Here is a 21375-nt window from a genome sequence, read left to right as displayed (position 1 = left end):
ACATTGACACAACGAACGTTTGGGCAACTAGCCTACACCAAATTAACACAATATGGCACAGCTATCATCAGCCAGGTAAGGTAATACGAAAGCAACATTGACACAATGAATGAATGGGCAACCAGAGAAGCACTACAATTCAGTAATGTGCGTGATATGAGATAGCACATTCATGCAGCTCAGTACGCAAAACTACCAGGCAGTTTTCCTTACAAAAATCAACATTGGCGCCTTTAACATTTTGCTACAACTAATTTTAGATCAGATAAAGGTTAGATTCAGGCCGATTAACAAAATACATGCTGATGTAAAAATATAGTGATATACAACAGGTACTTAAATCAGCACTGGAGCATAGAGAATTCCCGCAAGATATTTTCCTCGAATACGATCCCAATGGAGGAAGTCTTGTATCGTTTAACCTTATTTTCTAAAAGAGAGACGGGTAAGAAACATGTAGAAAATATGATCAGAATGCTATAAAATTTCATGATGCGAGGATACGCACACGCTTCTTAGAATGGAGTTGACATTCTTTTGCTGGACTGGAGCGGACTAGTTCTTTGGCCACTGGAATCTGCTTATTATCAGTGGGAGTTGGGTTTCTCTGTGCTGGAGCAGTATCTATGAAAAATGGAGTTGGTTTATTATCTCCTGGCGTTTGGATATTTTGCAAAGACCTGGTTTGTAAACCTTCAGATTCTAACATAGCCATCTTCCCCTTGCATGCCTTATATAGAAGAATGGTGATTCAGTTATAAAACATGCTACAGCAGAGATGGAATAGGTACTGAAGAATAGAAAGGAATGACATATTGACATGTATTCACTCCATCCGGAAATAAATGGATGGGTCTAGGAGTATTTCAGTTCTAGATAGATCCAGTTTTATCCATTTCTACGACATGTAATCCGGGCGGAGGGAGTATGATGTAAGAGCTAGGGATACGACAGGACAACACAGTAAAAAAAACACTGAAAAACCCACTGCAGAACCAAAGTATTCAAACCCACTGATATGAGACAGTACACTCATGCAGCTTAGGATGCAAAACTACCAGGCAGTTTTCCTTGCAAAAATCAACATTGTGGCCTTTAATCATACATTTTGCTACAACCAAATTTAGATCAGATAAAGGTTGGATTCATGCCGATTAACAAAATACATGCTGATGTAAAAATATAGTGATATACAACAGGTACTTACATCTAGATTGGAGCATAGAGAATTCCTGCAAGAATCTTTTCTCATAAACGATACCATTGCAGAAAATCTTATATCTGTTAAGATTAGTTTCTAAAAGAGAGATGGGTAAGAAACATGTAGAAAATATGATCAACATGCTATAAAATTTCATGATGCAAGGATACGCACACGCTTCTTAGAATTGAGTTGACATATTTTTGCTGGACTGGAGCGGACTAGTTCTTTGGCCACTGGAATCTGCTTATTATCAGTAGGAGTTGGGTTTCTCTGTGCTGGAGCAGTATCTATAAAAACTAGAGTGGGTTTATTATCTCCTGGCGTTTGGATCTTTTGCAAAGGCCTTGTTTGTAACCCTTCAGATTCTAACATAGTCGTCTTCCCCTTGCATGCCTTGTATAGAAGAATGGTGCTTTAATTATAAAACATGCGGCAGCAGAGAGATGCAATAGGTACTGAAGAATAGAAAGGCATGACATATTGACATGTATTCCCTCCATCCGGAAAAAAATGGATGGGTCTAGGCGTATTTCAGTTCTAGATACATCCTTTTTTATCCATTTCGGCAACATGTAATCCGGACGGGGGAGTATGGTGTAAGAGCTCGGGATACGACAGGACAACACAGCAAAAAAACACTAGTTGAATGTAAAACTGTATGCTAGCGGAATACGTACAGAAATAACTAAGACAACATACACGTGTATGATTGCGAAAATAAGATGGCATTGCAACAGAGCACTAGAACATCACTACAATGTAAAAAAACATGGTATGGTAGATAGATGAAGTACATACTGATGAATAACAATGCATAAGATATTCAGAAGCATGATGTCCAAATTAAGTAGATGGCATTGCGATAGAGTAGAATGACAGTACTTGAATTTGAAAACATGTTATCATGAATGGAATAGGTACTGAAAAACAGGAAGGCATGACATATTTACATGCATGATCAGCATGCTAAGCACATGGCATTGCAACAGAGTAGATACACTCCAGGACATTATGTGCATGTTGTACCCATATCACAGGCCAAGTTAGAGCAAGGACCTTGTGGGGTGAAGAGGATTCATCATCTTTCTGCAAGTCTTCTGAAGAACTGCCTTTACATGTTCCATCATATTGGGTATCATTGACAGCAAGTTTATTGGCCTTTACATTGCTCCGTGAGGTCCTTGTGGATATATCAGTGTGTGCAATTATATCTGACATGCATGGAAGACAACTAATAGTTAGATTTATGTAATGAGTGCCTGTAGGGGACGACATAAATAGTAGGACTGGGGTTAACTAGCAGCAACAGGTCTCATAAACTAAAGGGAGAACAGAGATGAAAGCTACAGAATATGTATCGTTTGTACTCGAGATTAACTAGATGGCACACAAAAGTATTAAAGAGCAAAATAGGAAATACTAGAAGTGGTATAATACTATAATCACCAGCCTGTGGGATAGCATTGGTTGATGGATGATAACTATGGAACAGTGTTACCTAAAGAACAAGTATCTTAGCTGAACTATGGAACAGCGTTAACTCCTAAACAAGACCCGTAAGAGATCAGCATGAATATACAGTGAAATGTGATGATATATTTTCCATGCTTAGATGAATAACAAAGCCATAAATGTTGCACACAAGTAAGATGAGGGTACAACCTATCTGGCTGCCATCCATAGGAGTGAGCATCATGTGCTGACTTGTCGATGGCCCTACAGTTGTTGTGGTTGTGCATGTCGGGCACGCGCATTCGATGCAGGGAACTATTGAGTGGGGACTATAGCTCCCTTCTGCTGTATGCTTCCCTTGTTGGAGCAGCTGCGGTGAGTCGGAAGACGGTGTGTCTGGAGATGCAGATAACGCATAATGTTAAGAATGACATATCTATTTGATCTGAAGAAATACACTAAGAGATCAACAGCAAGGTACGAGAGTGGTCACACGTCTGTTGACTAAATACTAAATTGGGGTCACACGATTTTATTTTATTTTGGTACTGTCCGATCTACGCCGGATGGCTGGCCGTCTTGTGCATCCCGGCTGACACTGTTCGGAATCTTCCCGAAGAGCCAGCGACCAACGGCAGAGCAGCCTGCCTCCGCCGTCCGTGGGCCCGGCCAAAACCCTGCTCCCCGCCCCACCGCACTGCCTTGGTTGCGCCGCCTTCGGGCCAATCCACAAAGACTCCCCGTCATCCAGATCCGGCAGCGGCAGTACCTTCAATCCACGCAACTCTAAAAGATAGCCATCTAAGTGCTGCTTCCGTGGCGAACTTTGCGGCCCCGCACCCTTACGTTAGACACCAGCCAACCGGCGGCCTAGGAGCTCCGCCACCTCGAGGGGTGCTGCTTCCCATTGCAAATCGATTGGCCCAGAATAAAAATTCAGACAACTGATGCCTAAATAAAGTGATTCGAGATGAGGGTGCGACCTATTTGGCGGCATGGTGAAGTAGGCAGATCCAGCTGCCGAGTCGGTGAGGCCGGTGCGGTTGCGATGGCGACCGGCGGCAGGGAAAGAGCCATGTCGCAACGGTCGACGGCTACGCCGAAGCAGCGCCGGGACTCTAGACGGATCCGAAGTTGGAGCCGCTTCGGCGTCATGAACAACAGCAGGGGTGAATCGGCTCCGGTACGGTTCACGCGGCCGTCGTCGAGGCAGCACCAGCAGCATGGAGTAAGAGGCACACGGCCCAGTGCACGACGGCAAATGGACAGCGTCTCCGACATTAGGGAGGAGGGCGGCTATGAAATTGGTGCGGTGGGGGCGCCATGGAGGTGGGGCTGAGGTTTCACGGCTCGGGAGAAGGGAGCTTCCCGGGGAGAAGGTGATTTGGCGCTCACGAGGTATGAATGGGGGCGGGCGGGGGAAATTGGGAGGGGAGTGGAACCATGTCTTACGGACGCATTTGTCTGAAATGTGAGGGGGAGTTACAGTTCTACCCTTGCCTATAGGCTTCTCGGCTTGGGTCTGTGTACTGAGGGTTGGGGATAGTAGAGTAACTTTGCTTCTCTGGGCGTGAGCGATTTCGGGCGAGGAGGGCGTGTTTTGAACTATAGTGGGCGCGAGCCATTTCGGGCAAGGAGAGCATGTTTTGAAATAGTTGGCGCGAGCTATTTCGGGTGAGGAGAGCATGTTTTGCCGACCATGCTTTATGAATTATTCGGCACATGTCATTTCGGCCGAGGAGAAGGCGCGCTTGGATGAAGTTACAAACCTACCCTCGATGTACAACGGGCCAATTGATGCGTGTCCCACATAGGACAGTAATTTCGCATCTCCCATTTATTTGCTCGGGCGAATTCTAAAGAGAAGAGAGGATGTTTAACGGTTCGTTCAAATTTTTGGAGAACGAGCATCCACGTCTACCTTACCAAGTCGATTCGGATCAAATTTTGAAATATTAGCTTGCCACTTCTGTTTTAGATGGAGAGATGATGCTCGGGAGTAATGTGTTTTTACATGCTCGTTGCTAGCGATTTACTATATGACAAATAGTTGACCCACTCAAAAACGCGAATCAAACCCAAAATGAAATATCTCGATTCAATGAAATAGCTCATTCAGTAGGTCAAAATAGTGAACTAAATCCAAAATTGAACACCTCAATCGAGTAGCATGTTGTACAGTATTATAGTACTCCATGAACATGTTGAAAGTCAAATTAATGAACTTTTTTGATATACGCATATATCCGTTCATGTGTGGATTGCAGACAACATGTTCTCCAATTTAAATATTTGAATGCAATTTTATATCGAAACATGGTTTATATCAGTCTTTGATGCATAAAACGCGACCTCCCCCTCTCCCGGACTCCTGTTCTTTCTCTCTCTCTCTCTCTCTCGCCGACAATCTTCAATTCTGTCGCACGCATCCGACACAAAAATCTTGTTCGTCCCTCTCCCTTTCTCTCCATCTCTCTCTCTCTTTGTGTGTGTGGGGGGGTCTTTCTAGTTCGCATGCATATATAGACCATCTATAGGTCTCTCTCGCACACTATGTATGATACTCTAGCTAGTCCAAGCTAGATATCTTGGGTGCACTCATCGTACGCACACAGATTCCTTGGCTCTTTGCCTGTAACTCTCTCACGCACCACTATGTCGTCTCGGAGCTCTTCCCCCCCTCTCTCAAACTCTCCATCCACCCGTGTCACACATACACATGCATATCTCACTCGCACTCGATAGGCCCATCTAAAACTCTATCTCTCCCCCTCGTTCTCTCTCTGTCTCACACGCGCACACACACAATCTCATGCCTAGCTAGCCAAGTATGATGGTCTCTCACTCAATTGTAGGCACACGCAGTCCCCCCTATATGTATATGACTAGCTAATCTTAGTCTCCATCACAAACATGTGCATGGTCTATCTCGATTTCTCTTGGGGCATCTTTCTATCGCGCACGCACTCCCTCGATCTCCCACCCAATAGTCCCCTCACGATCTCAACGGGATCTCTCTATCACAAACACACCCTCTCTCCCTCCCCATGCGTCCATGTCATCCATGTGTCCCTCTCGACCTTTGTTCCTTGTTGGCCACACCTCTATTGGACATGTGCTACAGGGGTGTCTCTCTCCGTTGCAAACAATCACACACTAGCTATCTTCGTGTATCTCCTCGCCTCGCTTTTCCATCTTGGAGATGCATGCGTGATATGTTCGCATAAGAAACGAAAAAACACACTCTCTCTCTCTCTAATTTATCGTTTGTTGTCACTTTCTCTTTCACACACATACTCTTTTTGCACACTTACTCATTCTCCTTCACACGCACTTGATCTGTCTCGACTGAGGCACTCTCCTCGGTCCATAGCATATAGATTTATAGAAAAGTCAAACATCACAAAGTTTGACCATGTACGTGGAGAAAAAGAATTACATCTAGTACGGCAAACATATACCATTAGATTCACCATGAGATGTAGTTTTGTATGATGTATCTTTGGTATGGTGGATATAAATAACATTTGCGTAAACCTGATCAAAGTTTCCAAAGTTTGACTTCTAAAAAATTTACATGCACTACATTATCGAGCAGATGGAATATCTCTTTCCCCCTCTCAGCTATCTGACGCACCACTCAGCCTTATCGGGGCTCCTCAATCTCTCTCAAACTTTATTGGTCAGTTTGGTTCGCGACCTGACCCTCATGCCTTGATGGCCGGTACTGCCCGGTGTGGACGTGAGATGTAAACTATTTCTGCCTGGCCAGGCTTGTGTGGTGCTGAAGCGTTTGGTTCATACCTGGGCCAGGCAAAGCATCAACGTCCCATCAATCAATCCATGCATCAATTATTTAATGCTAATATCCATCCATGTTGCTGTTAGCCTCATGGCCACACGACCAGGCATGACCAGGCGTTCGAAATCGGTCGCCTGGGCCAGGCTACTTGCAGTGTCTGGAGTTCAGCCAGGCTAATTAAAGTGCAAGGGAACCCAGGCCAGGCGGGCTTTCTTTTTCACAGGGTAGCAGCCAAACAAGAGTGCATGAAATCCAGCCACAACCCCAGGCCAGGCAAAAGATGCTCAGGATGCAAGCCAAACTGGCCTTATATCTCCCTGGTTCACACATACACATGTCTCGCTCGCGCTATACATATAGATCCATCCAACACTCTCCGCCCTTGTTCTCTCTCCATGTGACACACACACCCCCTAAGTACCATAATCCCTCAATCCATCATAGGCGCAAGCACTCCCCCCTCCTCCTAAGTATGATTATCTCTTACTAGCCAACAGGAACACACGTATTGTCTCCTTCCATCCATACGTCTATCTCGATATCTCTCGGGGCATCTTCTATCGCGCACACACCTTGTCACTCGATCTCCCACCCATGTAGTCCCATCACGATCTCCAGGGGATCTCTCTATGACAAACATACACTCTCTCCTCCCCATGTCTGCATTTTATCCGTACGTCTCTCTCGACCTCTCTCCCTTGTTTGTCAGACCCCTCTTGGCCACGTGCTAGGGGTCTTGCTCTCTCGGTTCCAAAAAACCACACACTATCTCCTCACCTTGCCTCCGTTGTCGAAGATGCACATGTGATATGTTTGCATAAGACACGCATGCTTTTTCTCTACTTTTATCATCTGTTGTCCATGTCTCTTTCACACACGCACACACACTTTTTTCACTCTCTCTCTCTCTCTCTCTCTCTCTTGTTAGGAACTCTGTCACGTCCATAAGCATATGGATGTTTTGAAAAGTCAAATCTCAGAAACGTTTGACCAGGTATATGTGGAGAAAAACATTTACATCTGGAACGATCATTAGATTCATCACAACATGTACTTACTTAATACTATCATTTATCTTTGGTATTGTAGATATAAGTAATTTCTTTATAAACTTGGTCAAAGTTTCAAAAGTTTGACTTAAAAAAATGTTGGAACTACATTATCGAACGGAGGGAGTAGCTCTTTCTCTCTCTCTGCTATCTCTCACGGGCCTCCCTCTCACTCGAACTCTCTATATCGACGGATTATACGATCACTGTGTAAGCGTATAGCTCCGTATATTGTTTAGTTGACCGGTCAACCAATCCACATGCTGCCTTGTCAGCTCGTGTTCTGTATCTTCGTGTGCTGGCCCATGTGGCAGTGGGTGAAAATAAGTAAACTAGAGGCCCATCTGACACGCGGTGAAGTAAACAAAGTTGAAACCACTCGGGGTAGCACCCCGCACGCTAGTAAATTGAGGGCGCATTGAGGACAAACTTCTTGCGCGCGATGGACGCACTCGCGCATAATTCACCACTGCGCGGCGGCATGCACAGAAGGACGCACTCGCGCACACCCAGCACACAACACACACCAGCACATGTGTACATCGGCGTCGCCGCCGGTTGAGATGGACGGTGAGGCAGCCAACAAGCGGAGCCGGCTCGAGCCAAAACCGCATCCGGCGAGCCTGGACTTCATCAGCAGCCTCCCCGACGACACGCTGCTCGTCATCATCGGCCTCCTCCCCACCAAATCTGCCGTGCGGACCGCCCTGCTGTCCCGGCGGTGGCTCCCCCTCTGGCACTGCGTCCCCCTCAACCTCACCGTCGACAGCTGCCTCTACGACGGGGATTGCAAACGCATGGCCGCAGTCTCCAAGACCCTTTCATCGCACCCTAGGCCAGCCAAACACCTTGACATTCGCATGTTCAGTACCAACTGCAAGGTCCAACCCACGTTCGACGAGTGGTTCTTATCCCCCGCCCTAGATCAGCTCGAGGAGCTCAACTTTGAAGCTGGACGATGTCGCTCTCTGCCGTCGTCCGCGCTCCGCCTCACGCCAACGCTGCACCGCGCCAGCTTCAGCTCCTGCTATCTTCCCCAGATTAATGTCGCGCCCGCTCTTTTTCTCCCTCAACTCAAGCAGCTCGAGCTCTTCGACGTTGTCATCTTGAAGAAGGCTATGGAGCACCTGGTCCGCAGCTGTACTGCGCTCGAGTACCTTCGTCTTGAGCAGATCCACGGGTTCATTAGCCTCCACATCGCCTCGACGAATCTCTGATGGATTTATGTGTCTTGCTGGCCCCGCAACAAGACATCAATTGGGAAGAGATCACTCCAGCTGTTCCACGTTATGGTCATTGAGAATGCGCCTTTCCTTGAGAGATTGCTTGTATCGGATCTAGAAGGTCCAACAAAAATCAGGGTCATTGGCGCGCCGAAATTGACAGCGTTGGTGTAATCGTCTACCAAATTCTCCTGGTTTACTCTTCCAATTTTGTAGTATCAAAATTTGACCATAGATTTAACTGACAAAATGTTAATGCATGTCACTAAGAACTATATCGTTGGATTCGTATTTGAACATAATTTCAAATGGTGTAATTTTTAGTGACATGCATTGGCATTTTCTTAGGTAAATCTATGGTCAAAATTTTATACTAAATATGAGGTAGTATTACAAAAGTGGGCTATGTAGGCCAAAACATGTGCCAAATTCACTTGTGATGCATTTGGCATCGATGCCCCTCCATTGCTCACCTGGTGTCCCAATCTGGATCACCTACTTTGCTCCAGTGCCAAATTAACTCACGCAACGAAAAAACACTGCGTGGGAGAGAGAGGACTGGGGCAATAAAAAACACTTGTTTGGGAGAGTGAGAGGCTGGTGTAGTTGGTTTGATTGATTTGTTTATACATGTGGGTCTGTGTGCACAGTGGTGCCAACTCTCTCACATCGCGAGAGCGGTGCCAAAATCTTTTGATTTGACATCGATGCGTGTTATGTGGCATACTTTTGCGAAATATGGCATTGGCCACATAGTGGAAGGCAACAAATGCCCAAGCTCTTCACGTGCTCCTAGTTAAATGAGAGGAAACAGAAAGAGAGAGAGAGAGAGAGTGAAAAAATATCACTAGCCAGCCAACCCTATCGTATGAGCGAATGATATTGGTACCTCTTGATGACACGGCAATCTTATGCAGCCAGCTGCTCTAATATGTTCTCTTCTTTTGCAGATAAGAAAAGACCCGAAAGTGAAAAATGTGCTGCACTATAACAATCTCATCGAATGCCTTGATCTCCATCTTACAGAAATTGATTTGATCAACTACCGAGGCAGCACATCTGAGATTAAATTGGCCAGGTTCTTTGTTCTGGAGGCAAGTGTGCTCAAGGTAATGAGGTTTGGCGTTCTCTGGCGCAACAATGAATGGCGTGCTGATCACCGCAAGCGTCTAAGCCTAAATGACAAAGTCTCCGCAGAAGCTGAATTTGTTTTTGAAACATCAAGTGGCCAGAGACTCGAAAACTTATTTGCCCATTAGTGACTTGTCAGGGCGGTGGATTTTAGTTTGTACGATAATGTTGCATCCACCTAAAGTAACAAAAGTTCTTACGTAAACTTCCTAGTAATTCCCTCTTCGTAGGTGCAGCATTACTCCTAACATTTGTAATATCAGTTTGAAACTTGTAATATTGTCGTGTCCTATTCCTGCATTTTCAAAATCCCGCGAATCAAACAGGTCCTGAGTTGGTGATGATGTTGTGCCTCCCATCTTTCACCAATAGCCGTCGGATCTAGATCTGACGCATACAAACCAAGCTTCTCCATTTTTGCAAAAAGATGCCCGCACTTGTTCCCTATTTACAAACAACTCCTTGTCTCTCACAATCAGCCTCATCTCCTCCCCACCACATCTACGAGTAGAAGGCCATGGAAAAATCTGGCGCGATGGCCGCTGCCGGAGCTGTCCACCCCCAATCTTGGTGTTCCGTGCAATGCACGGGCATCTATGCACGGGAAATTATGTCGAACAGGGCTAGTTGTAAGCAGGCTAGCTCTACAGCCATGATGATAGTGACTGCAGACGGTGAGGCTGACTATGGTATGCCGAACACAGCGCCTATACTCAGGTGTCATCTCCGGCGCAGGGTCTTGTCACTTCACTATGAGGAGCAGCACGTAATAATTTGACCAACGGATAGTACAGTGCTAGTACTCCTACTACTACTCCTACATTGGTAGTGTTGGGGATATTACTACTGGAGGTAAACCGGCCTTATGTAGTCGGGTTAACTCCTTGAAGATTAGAAGCCCATGAAGATGCAAGGATGATGGCGCTTCACGAAGGCCCAAGGCCCAAAGGCGGGTTAAAGCCTGTAAATGTAAACCGACCTAGTCATGTAACTTTTATTGTAAGATAGGAAGGATAGAGACCGAACCGGACACGTTTATGATCCGGCTTCGGGACTCTGTAGCTCGGCGGGCGTCAACCTATGTATATAAAGGGACGACCCGGCAGTGGTTTAAGGACAGACAACAACTCGAGAGCCAGACAAAGCGGATCCGCTCCCTGGCCTTCGAAACCCTAGCAATACCAATCACAACTAGACGTAGGCTTTTACCTTCCTTGAAGGGGCCGAACTAGTATAAAAACTCCACGCGTCCCCTTGTCCGGTTTAACCCCTTTAAGCTAGCCCGTAGCGATGGCTCCATGACTAAGTCCTTTCACAAGGACATCTGCCGTGACAAACCCACGATAGTTGGCGCCCACCGTGGGGCTATCGCACGATGGTTTTGAGTTCTTGAAGGGCAGCTTTGATGGACTTAAGGGATACGCTGTGGGCCGGATTACGAAGAGTCGTCGCGGAAAGCTCTACATCGACAATGCAGGATGGGGTCCCGAGGCCGATTCAATCGAGTACGGGTACCGGTTCCCCTTTGGTGGGATTCACGTCTTCATCGGCAAGATCGGCGAACCGGCCCCTAAGCCGGACATCTGCACCGACATCATCGAAATGGCTCGGCGTGCAAGTTCTTCGCCGGTTCAGCCCGAGGCAAGGCATGTTTTCGTAGGTGTCATCCATGGATCGAGATACGAGGACGGGCCGGTGTCCGATGGAGAGACCGTGGTCTGTTCTGATGACGAGTCTTCTGGAGAGACCGAATCGCTTTATCAGTTGCAGGACGGCCGGATTGATGGAGGATCCGAGGGCAACAGTATTCCGGATTCCCCTTATCTGCCAAACTAGGTCGCCATCTTCATGGCCGGCACACAATCAACACCATTCATCGACCGCCGCATCAATACTCTACGGTTCAACAACGGCTACACCGGCAGGGGCAGGAAGCTCTGCGCCGCCTCCAGCCCAAGTCATGTCTGATTTGGTCGACGCTTTGGCAACGTTGATGGCTGCAAAGGTGGATGCAACAGCCAGGAATCAGCACAATGCAGAGATTGCAAAGGTGAAAGATCAAATAGCTTAGGATAAAGCGGACCTGGCAACAGAGAACGCTAGGATGGCTACAGAACGGGTTGAATTGGAAGCACAAGCCTACCGGATTAGGCTGGATCAGAATGCTTCCGAGGAAGTCATGAGAAGAAGGTACCGATCGCGTCTCCCGTCGGTTTATGAGCCGCAAAATCTCTTCAACACACCAGGAGCAGGAGCTGGTAACCAACCCATATTAAACCGGGTGGAGGCACCAGGAACAGGAGCGCCGGTTCAACCACGCACGATGGACCCGCCTCGCCAGAACAACGTGGTGCCACAGTATGTACCAACACCTCCCGGGCATTATTCCAACCCGTTGGATAATATTGTGGCCGCCGCTTCACGCCTGGCAGCCCTCCCAACCGATGGCGAGTCACCAGTTGCGATGGAAGCACGTCGGGCCAGGGATCTCCTTCAAACAGCGCCAAATCAACAGCAGGCATATTCACACAGTCGTGAGAGGATTCATTCCACTCCCCGTCCAAGCCGGAGCTATAGCAGACACGTGGAGGACGAACCGGCTGTGTCCAGCAGTGCACGTCGCCGAAATTCACCGCGAGGAAACAACCTGGCAGGGGGAGGCGCTAATGCGCAGGATGTTGTGGACCACGGCCGCGCATGTTGGGAGGCCGAGTTGGCAGCTCAACACGGAGCACGACAACATACTCCGGTTCACCCTACAGCTTCAGTAGAGCCAGGTGTGGTGTTCAGTTCCTTAGGGGTGCCGTGTCTCACCCCCGCTTTGCGTAATGTGAGACTGCCCAAGGACTTCAAGGGACCTCATAAGGTACCAAATTACACCGCTGATTTGCAACCAGAGGCGTGGGTGGAGAGCTATGAGATGGCAATGTGGATGTTAGATGTGGATGAGACAGTGTGTGCTAAATATTTCACCATGATGTTGGAAGGAACAGCTCATACTTGGTTGAAGAGCTTGCCAACTAACTCTGTCGGGTCATGGGCCGAATTGAAGCACCAGTTTATCCAGAACTTCAAAGATACTTGTAAGCAGCCAATGTCAATTGTGGATCTGGCCGCTTGTGTCCAGGAGGAAGGAGAGTCCACGACCCATTGGGTTAAACGGGTCTCAGCGATTTTGCACTCATCAGATCATATCAATGCAGACACCGCAGTGTTAACATTAGAGGGCAGCCGTTTCCTACAGCTCAAACAGAAATTAGGAAGGCTCAAACGTCACTGCAATGATATGTCAATGCTCATGGCCGCTTTGGTTAAGTACGCTGATTCAGATAATACCAATGACCTGGATTCAGAGGAGGACAAACCGGGGAAAGGGAAAAAGAATGGCAACGCCAAGGGTCAGTAGCATAATCCGGTAGGCATGGGAACAACGGTAAGCACAAGGCTGACAGCAGCCTGGACTTTGTTGCTAACACCAATGCTGAGGAGAATGGCCAGCGCCGTAAGGGCAAGCAGCCCCAGAGGGGTGGAGGTTCAGGCCCCAATTTGGAGCGCCTATTAAATCAGCCCTGTCCAAAGCATGGATCAAAGGAGAAGCCAGCATCGCATCTTTGGAAGGACTGTTATATCATGCGGGATTTCAAGAACTCCAATATGTTCCAGTATGATAATGGCCCGCCCGGCGGTTCAGGAGGTGGTTTCCATGGGCCGGGTTACAGAGGTGGTGGTTCCGGTTTAGGGTTTCAGGGCAACCAAACCGGACACATCAATCAAGGGCACCAAGGCAACCAAGGAGGCTACAACCATCAGGGGAATCAGCAGCAACAGCAGCAGTCGGGTTACCAGAGCAATCCCAAGCAGCTAAATAGCAGGCAATATCATGTTTTCACTACTAGTTTGTGTAAGCGTGATCAGAAGCTTCACAAAAGGGCGGTAAACTCTGTTGAACCAGCAGTGCCTCAGTATTTACGCTGGTCTGAGCAACCCATTTTATGGAGTAGAGAGGATCACCCACCCCGGGTTGATAATCCGGGTCACTTGGCCCTGGTGGTAGCCCCGCAAGTTGGGGGTTACAAGTTTACTAAAGTGCTCAAGGATGGGGGAAGCAGTATCAACATTCTATATTATGACACATTCCGCCGTATGGGGTTGACAGATAAGAATCTTAAACCGTCAAATACGGTCTTTCATGGGGTGGTGCCTGGTAAGTCTGCATATCCTATTGGCAAGATAGCCTTAGAGGTAGCTTTTGGAGATGATTATGATTCAAGGTCAGAAACATTGATGTTTGAGGTGGTAAAGATCAAAAGTCCGTACCATGACTTGTTTGGATGGCCGGCTTATGCTAAATTCATGGCGAGGCCATGCTATGTTTATCTACAGCTTAAAATGCCAGGTCATAAGGGGACTATCACAGTACATGGAAGCAGAAAGATCACTTTGGAGTGTGAGGAAGGTGATGCGGCTTATGCTGAGTCGATTTGTGCCACGGGAGAATTGAAATTTTATAAGGAGCAAGTTGATCCGGCAGATATGACCTCTCTGAAAAAGCCGGCTATAGAACATGATCCGGCGTTGAAGTTCAAATCGGCTATAGATACTAAGATGGTTGACTTTGTTCCTGGCGATTTATCCAAACAGTTCAGCATCAGCGCTAACCTGGATCCCAAATAGGAAAGCACGCTCATCGAGTTCATCCGTGAGAATTGGGACATCTTTGCATGGAAACCTTCTGACATGCCAGGTGTACCGAGGGAACTCGCTGAGCACACACTCAACATTGATCCTAAGTTTAAACCGGTCCGGCAGTTTCTCCGCCGCTTCAATGAAGAAAGGCGTAAGGCTATCGGTGAAGAGGTAGCCCGTTTGTTGGCCGCAGGGTTTATTGTAGAGGTCTTTCATCCAGAGTGGCTGGCTAATCCGGTGCTGGTTCTCAAGAAAAATGGCACTTGCCGTATGTGTGTGGATTATGCAGATTTAAACAAGGCTTGCCCTATAGACCCCTTTGCTCTCCCTCGCATTGATCAGATAATTGATGCTACGGCAGGTTGTGACCGTTTGTGTTTTCTGGATGCGTATTCTGGTTATCATCAGATCAAGATGGCAGTTAAGGACCAGGAGAAGACAGCTTTCATAACTCCCTTTGGAGCCTTCTGCTATGTTTCCATGCCTTTTGGACTCAAGAGTGCCCAGGCAACTTACCAGTGATGTGTTCAGAATTGCCTTCATAAGCAAATTGGGCGCAATGTTCATGCATATGTGGATGACATTGTGGTAAAGTCCAGAAAGGAGGAGACATTGATAGATGATTTGAGAGAAACCTTTGACAATCTCTGGGTTTACAAGATGATGCTCAATCCGGAGAAGTGTGTCTTTGGTGTCCCGGCAGGAAAGCTCTTGGGTTTTCTGGTGTCAAACAGAGGCATTGAGGCTAATTCGGAAAAGAATGCAGCAATTACATCCTTGGCTAAACCGGTGTGTATCAACAATGTTCAACGTCTGGCCGGCCAGATTACAGTCTTGAGCCAGTTTATCAGTCGCCTTGGAGAGAAGGCCATCCCTTTATATCAGATGCTCAAGAAAACAGATAACTTTGTCTGGAGCGAGGCAGCTGATAAAGCATTCGAGGATCTGAAGAGGCAGCTCCCTGAACCGCCCGTGCTTGCAGCGCCGATCGATAAAGAGTCGTTATTACTATATGTGGCTGCTAATGCCTGGGCTGTTAGCGTAGCCATTATGGTAGAGCACAAGGAGCTTGGCAAGGAATATCTGGTTCAATGGCCGGTTTATTATATCAGCGAGGTGCTCATTGAGTCAAAGTAGAGGTATCCGCATTGGCAGAAGCTGGTGTATGGAGTGTTTGTGGCAAGCCGGAAGCTTAAACATTATTTTCAGGGCCATCCCATCACAGTGGTAAGTTCAGCTCCTCTGGGTGATATCATTCAAAACAGAGAAGCAACTGGCCGGATTGCCAAGTGGGCTATTGAGCTTGGACCTCATGGGCTCAAATATATACCCTGCACAGCGATCAAATCCCAAGCACTCGTGGACTTCATCAATGATTGGACAGAGTTACAGGCGCCTGAAGAGAAACCAGATAATACATATTGGACTATTCATTTTGATGGGTCCAGGCAGTTGGAGGGCTCAGGGGTTGGAGTCATACTGACTTCCCCATGAGGTGACAAGTTTTGTTATGTCCTCCGTTTAATGTTCCCTTGTACTAACAATGTAGCTGAATATGAGGCTTTGCTCCACGGTCTTCAGATGGCTAAGGAGATGAATTTAAGCCGGGTTAAATGTTTCGGCGATTCAGATCTAGTGGCGCAACAGGTGTCTGGCACTTGGGATTCTAAGGACCCACTCATGGCTGCATATCGGCGAGAGGTGGACACAGTGGCTGGTCACTTCAAGGGTTATCAGGTGGACCATATAGACCGGCGGAAGAATGAAGCAGCAGACGCTTTAAGTCGTCTTGGTTCCCAGCGTAAACCAGTCCCGCCCAACGTCTTTCTTGATGTATTGCATAATCCGTCAGTCAAGGTGCCAACCGAAGAAGATTTGGCTATTCCTGATCCGGAGGCTCAGTTGGTGGCAGCTCTGCATGCCATACCGGATTGGACAATCCCCTATCTGGCTTACATGAACCGGGGCGAGTTACCAGACGATGAAACGTTGGCCCGACAGATAATCCGGCGTTCCAAGTCCATGACCATACTCAACGGGGAGTTACATCGCTACAGCATTTCAGGAGCAATTCAGCGTTGTGTTTCTCCTCAAGAAGGTTGTGAGATTTTGCGAGAAATCCATGAAGGGGGCTACGGTCACCACGCCGGTTCAAAGTCTTTGGTGGCTAAAGCTTTTCGCCACGGTTTTTACTGGTTGACGGCGCATGCTGATGCGGAAGATTTAGTCAAGAGATGTGACGGGTGTCAAACATTCGCCCGCTGTGCGCACATTCCGGCTCAAGAGTTGCGGATGATTCCAATTACGTGACCGTTTGCGACTTGGGGGCTTGATATGGTTGGACCCTTCAAGCGATCCAAGGACAAAAAGACCCATCTATTAGTAGCAGTTGATAAATTCACCAGATGGGTGGAGGCAGAGCCAGTCAGCAAGTGTGATGCAGCCACGGCAGTTCAGTTCATCAAAAAGGTGATATTCCGGTTTGGCTTTCCACACAACATTATAACTAATAATGGTACTAACCTGTAAAAAGGGGAGATGGAAGAATTTTCTCAACGTGAGCACATCTGGCTTGATCTAGCATCGGTGGCTCACCCCCAGTCTAATGGTCAAGCAGAGAGGGCAAATCAGGAAATTCTACGAGGTCTCAAACCCAGGCTTATGGTTCCCTTAAAGCGGACGCCGGGTTGTTGGGTTGAGGAGCTACCTTCTGTGTTATGGAGCATCAACACCACACCCAATAGGTCTACAGGTTACACACCTTTCTTCATGGTCTATGGAGCGGAGGCAGTTCTTCCTAGCGACATCCGTCACGACTCGCCCCGTGTGACGGCTTATGTTGAAGCTGATAATGAGAAGGCACATCAAGATTCTCTGGACCTGTTGGATGAAGAGCGTGATCTGGCCGCAGCACGATCGGCGATTTATCAACATGATCTCCGGCGTTATCACAGCCGCCGGGTTAAAACCGTAACCTTTCAAGAAGGCGATTTGGTGCTCCGGCTCATCCAGGATCAGACTGATATGCACAAGTTATCCCCACCTTGGGAAGGACCCTTTGTGGTCAGCAAAAATCTGCACAACGGATCTTACTACCTCATTGATGTTCGAGAGCATAAAGACTCACGTCAATCGGAGGAGGAGACCAAGTGGCCATGGAACATAGCTCTCCTTCGGCCTTACTATACTTGAAGCCATAGGCTCTTCATCTGTACATATTTATAACAATGTATATATTATATAATAAACCGGAGACTCCGATTAAGTGGGGTATCTGTTCTTTTTACATCCCGTGTGTGCTATATGAGTTTACTGACAAAGCGGAGTTTTTTAATCCGGTCTTAGCAGTTGCAAGGGTATAAAGAAAATCACTAGGGGGCTTGGTCATATTTGAACTATAGCTACACCTCTTGATCAGTTTTGAAACCACGAAGGGATATCACTAGGGGGCTTGGTTGTTATCACACCATAGCTACACCTCTTGATAGGCATTTAGGCCACAAAAGAAAAATATGTGGAGCCAAAGAGAGTGTTGCACAAAGCACAGACTCAAAAATGGGCACACACTGAGCACAGTGTAACACCCTCGATGCGACTATAGCTCCCACGTGTCGAGGCACGACTTAGAGACATAATCGCATTGAAGGCATATGTCGCAAGTTAGGCAATCTTCACAACATCCCATGTAATATGAATAATAAAGGGGAGAACATAGTTGGCTTACACTCGCCACGTCACATCAAAGTACATAAATAACATTACATCATCCAAAACACTCATGGCCCGACTACGGCGCCAAAATAGAAGAAAACCCAACATGCGACAACGGTCCCAATCACCCCCAACTGGGCACCACTACTGATCATCGGGAAAGGAAACGTAGTATCGTTGAGAGTCTTCGTCGAACTCCCACTTGAGCTCATACGCGTCTCCTGGAGTGGAATCATCGGGCCCTACATCTGGTGTAATAGTAATCTGTGAGCCACAGGGACTCAGCAATCTCGCACCCTCGCAATCAAGACTATTTAAGCTTAGAGGAAAGGAAAGGCAAATATATGTGGAGCTGCAGCAAGCGACTAGCACATATGGTGGCTAACTTATTCGCAAAGGAGAGCGAGAAGAGGAGGCAAAGCGTGAGCGAGAAACTAGAGAGCAACCTGCGCAAACATTACTCCAACACCGTGTCCACTTCCTGGACTCCGCCGAAAAGAGGCCATCACGGTAACACACTCAGTTGATTCATTTTAATTAATTAAGGTTCAAGTTATCTACAACCGGACATTAACAAATTCCCATCTGCCCATAACCGCGGGCACGGCTTTCAAAAGTTCAATCCCTGTAGGGGAGTCCCAACTTAGCCCATGACAAGCTCTCACGGTCAACGAAGGAATAGACCTCCTCCCAAGACGTTCCGATCAGACTCGGTATCTCGGTAACTCAAGACACTTCGACAGGTTAAAACAAGACCAGCAACACCGCCCGAATGTGCCGACAAATCCCGATAGGAGCTGCACATATCTCGTTCTCAGGGCACACTCAGATAGGTCAAGCTACGAGTAAAACCAACCCTCAAGTTTCCCCGAGGTGGCCCCGTAGGCTGCCCGGTTCGGACCAACACTCAGAGGGAGCACTGGCCCGGGGGGGTTAAAATAAGATGACCCTTGGGCTCCGGTAACCCAAGGGAAAAAGAGGCTAGGTGGCGAATGGTAAAACCAAGGTTGGGCATTGCTGGAAAAGCTTTAAACAAGGCGAACTATCAAGGGGTTCCCATTATAGCCCAACCGCGTAAGGAACGCAAAATCCGGGAACATAACACCGATATGACGGAAACTAGGGCGGCAAGAGTGGAACAAAACACTAGGCGAGAGGCCGAGCCTTCCACCCTTTACCAAGTGTATAGATGCATTAAGATAACATAGCAATATAATGATATCCCAACAAGTAAGTAAATTTTCCAACAAGGAACGGCTCCAATCTTCACCTGCAACTAGCAACGCTATAAGAGGGGCTGAGCAAAGCGGTAACATAGCCAATCAACAGTTTGCTAGGACAATGGTGGGTTAGAGGTTTGACATGGCAATTTGGGAGGCTGACAAGCAAAAGGTAGGCATCGTAGCATTGGCATAGCAAGAGCGAGCAAACTAGCATAGCAAAGATAGTAGTGATTTCGAGGGTATGATCATCTTGCCTGCACAGTTGTCAGAGGTGACTGGATCCTCAAGAGAAAACTCAACGGGCTCCTCGTTAGAGAACTCGTCTCCCGGATCTACCCAAACTAGACAAACAAGCAACAAGGATACAATCAATCACGTGCAAGGATCAAGCGATACGATGCAATGATGATATGCTATGCGGGATGCGATGCGGGATGCAAAATGCAAGATATGACAGGAAATGCATGAAACTGGCCTCAACTTGGAATTCCAAGGGTGCCACTGGAAATATGAGATGAAATCGCTTGAAAACGATATAAAGAACGCCGGAATCGGAGTTACGGTTTGGAAATGGCAAGCGTTTCAAAAATGACACCGGTCTGCGTTTTACAGCAAGTAGGCATCTAAATGCAATGAGATGAACATGCTACAGCACCCAAACATGACAACAAAATGCATGGCAGGGATGTACACAAGATTCTTAACAAAAGTCTAGCACTGAGCTATGACCAATTCCTCCATTATGAGGTTCAAACAAGCATGTCAAAAACGCAAATGCAAAACAGATTTCAGACTTAGTGAAATTAACACTTGTCTGAAATTTCAGATCACAAAGCCCTCTTCGGAGCAGCAAAACAACATGATACATGACCTGATTAAGACAAGTAAGAACATGACATGGAGCTAATCAACAAGCTTAACAAAAGACCCAAAGTGACCTGGGGCCAAAAGGGTTCACAAAATATACTAACGGGCACACGAACATAGCTAAAACACAATCAGTTTTCAGACTTAGTGAAAACTGAGACATGCTGAAATATAACTCACGAAGGCATGTAAACGAGCTCGATGCACTCACTACGGTGCAAGTCATGGCAAGGAAAGCATACATCCATTAAGAAGGCACAAAATTATATCTATACATGGCAAGAACAATGGCATAGCATGCACGGATCAACTACAATAACATCGGCAAAATCGCAAACAAGTTGACGATCTGCCCAGATTCACAACGAAGCAAAAGTAGAGCTCGATTGACTCAAGCTAGGTTGCTCCATAATTGCAAGTAAAGACATGGATGCATAGAGCATAACATGATTAACAAAACTCCTTTACTGATCATCCTCAAAAGAGGCACGGATCACTAGGAAACAAGCTGAACATATGGCATCATGAACTAAATAATCCCAGACTTAGTGAAAACTACTAAGTCCCTGAAAATAGATTTACCGGGTGCCTCACTTTGCAAGCTTGCACAAGTCACCACACACATCCTAAAAATGCATGGGTTGCACCTCTGGAAAGATAACAAAATCTTTAACAAAACATATGAAGGACTCACAGGCATAGCATGCACACAACAATCATGGCAAAAATGACAAAAGTCTAAGATGAACTAGCAGATCTGACAATTAACTCACGAAGCCTCCTTCTAATAGCGTTTCGGGCATCAAGATGATCTCAAATGAAAATGATGCAATGGAATGAAATGATGCACTCGTCGAGGCGAACATTTTAATATACTATATGTCCAAATCGGAGCTACGGATGCAAAGTTATGGCAGGTCAAAGTATGCACAAAATTATAAGGGAGAGGGGAAAAAGTCAACCTAGATCTAGGGTTCCTCGCGGGCGCGCGAACCGAGGCGAGATCCGAGCTCGCCGGAGAAGACCT

The sequence above is a fragment of the Triticum urartu genome, chromosome 1A (assembly GCF_056163025.1).
Source record: "Triticum urartu cultivar PI428250 chromosome 1A, HENAU_Tu73, whole genome shotgun sequence".
Classification (NCBI taxonomy): Eukaryota; Viridiplantae; Streptophyta; class Magnoliopsida; order Poales; family Poaceae; genus Triticum; species Triticum urartu.
Note: the sequence above shows the minus strand (reverse complement) of the source record.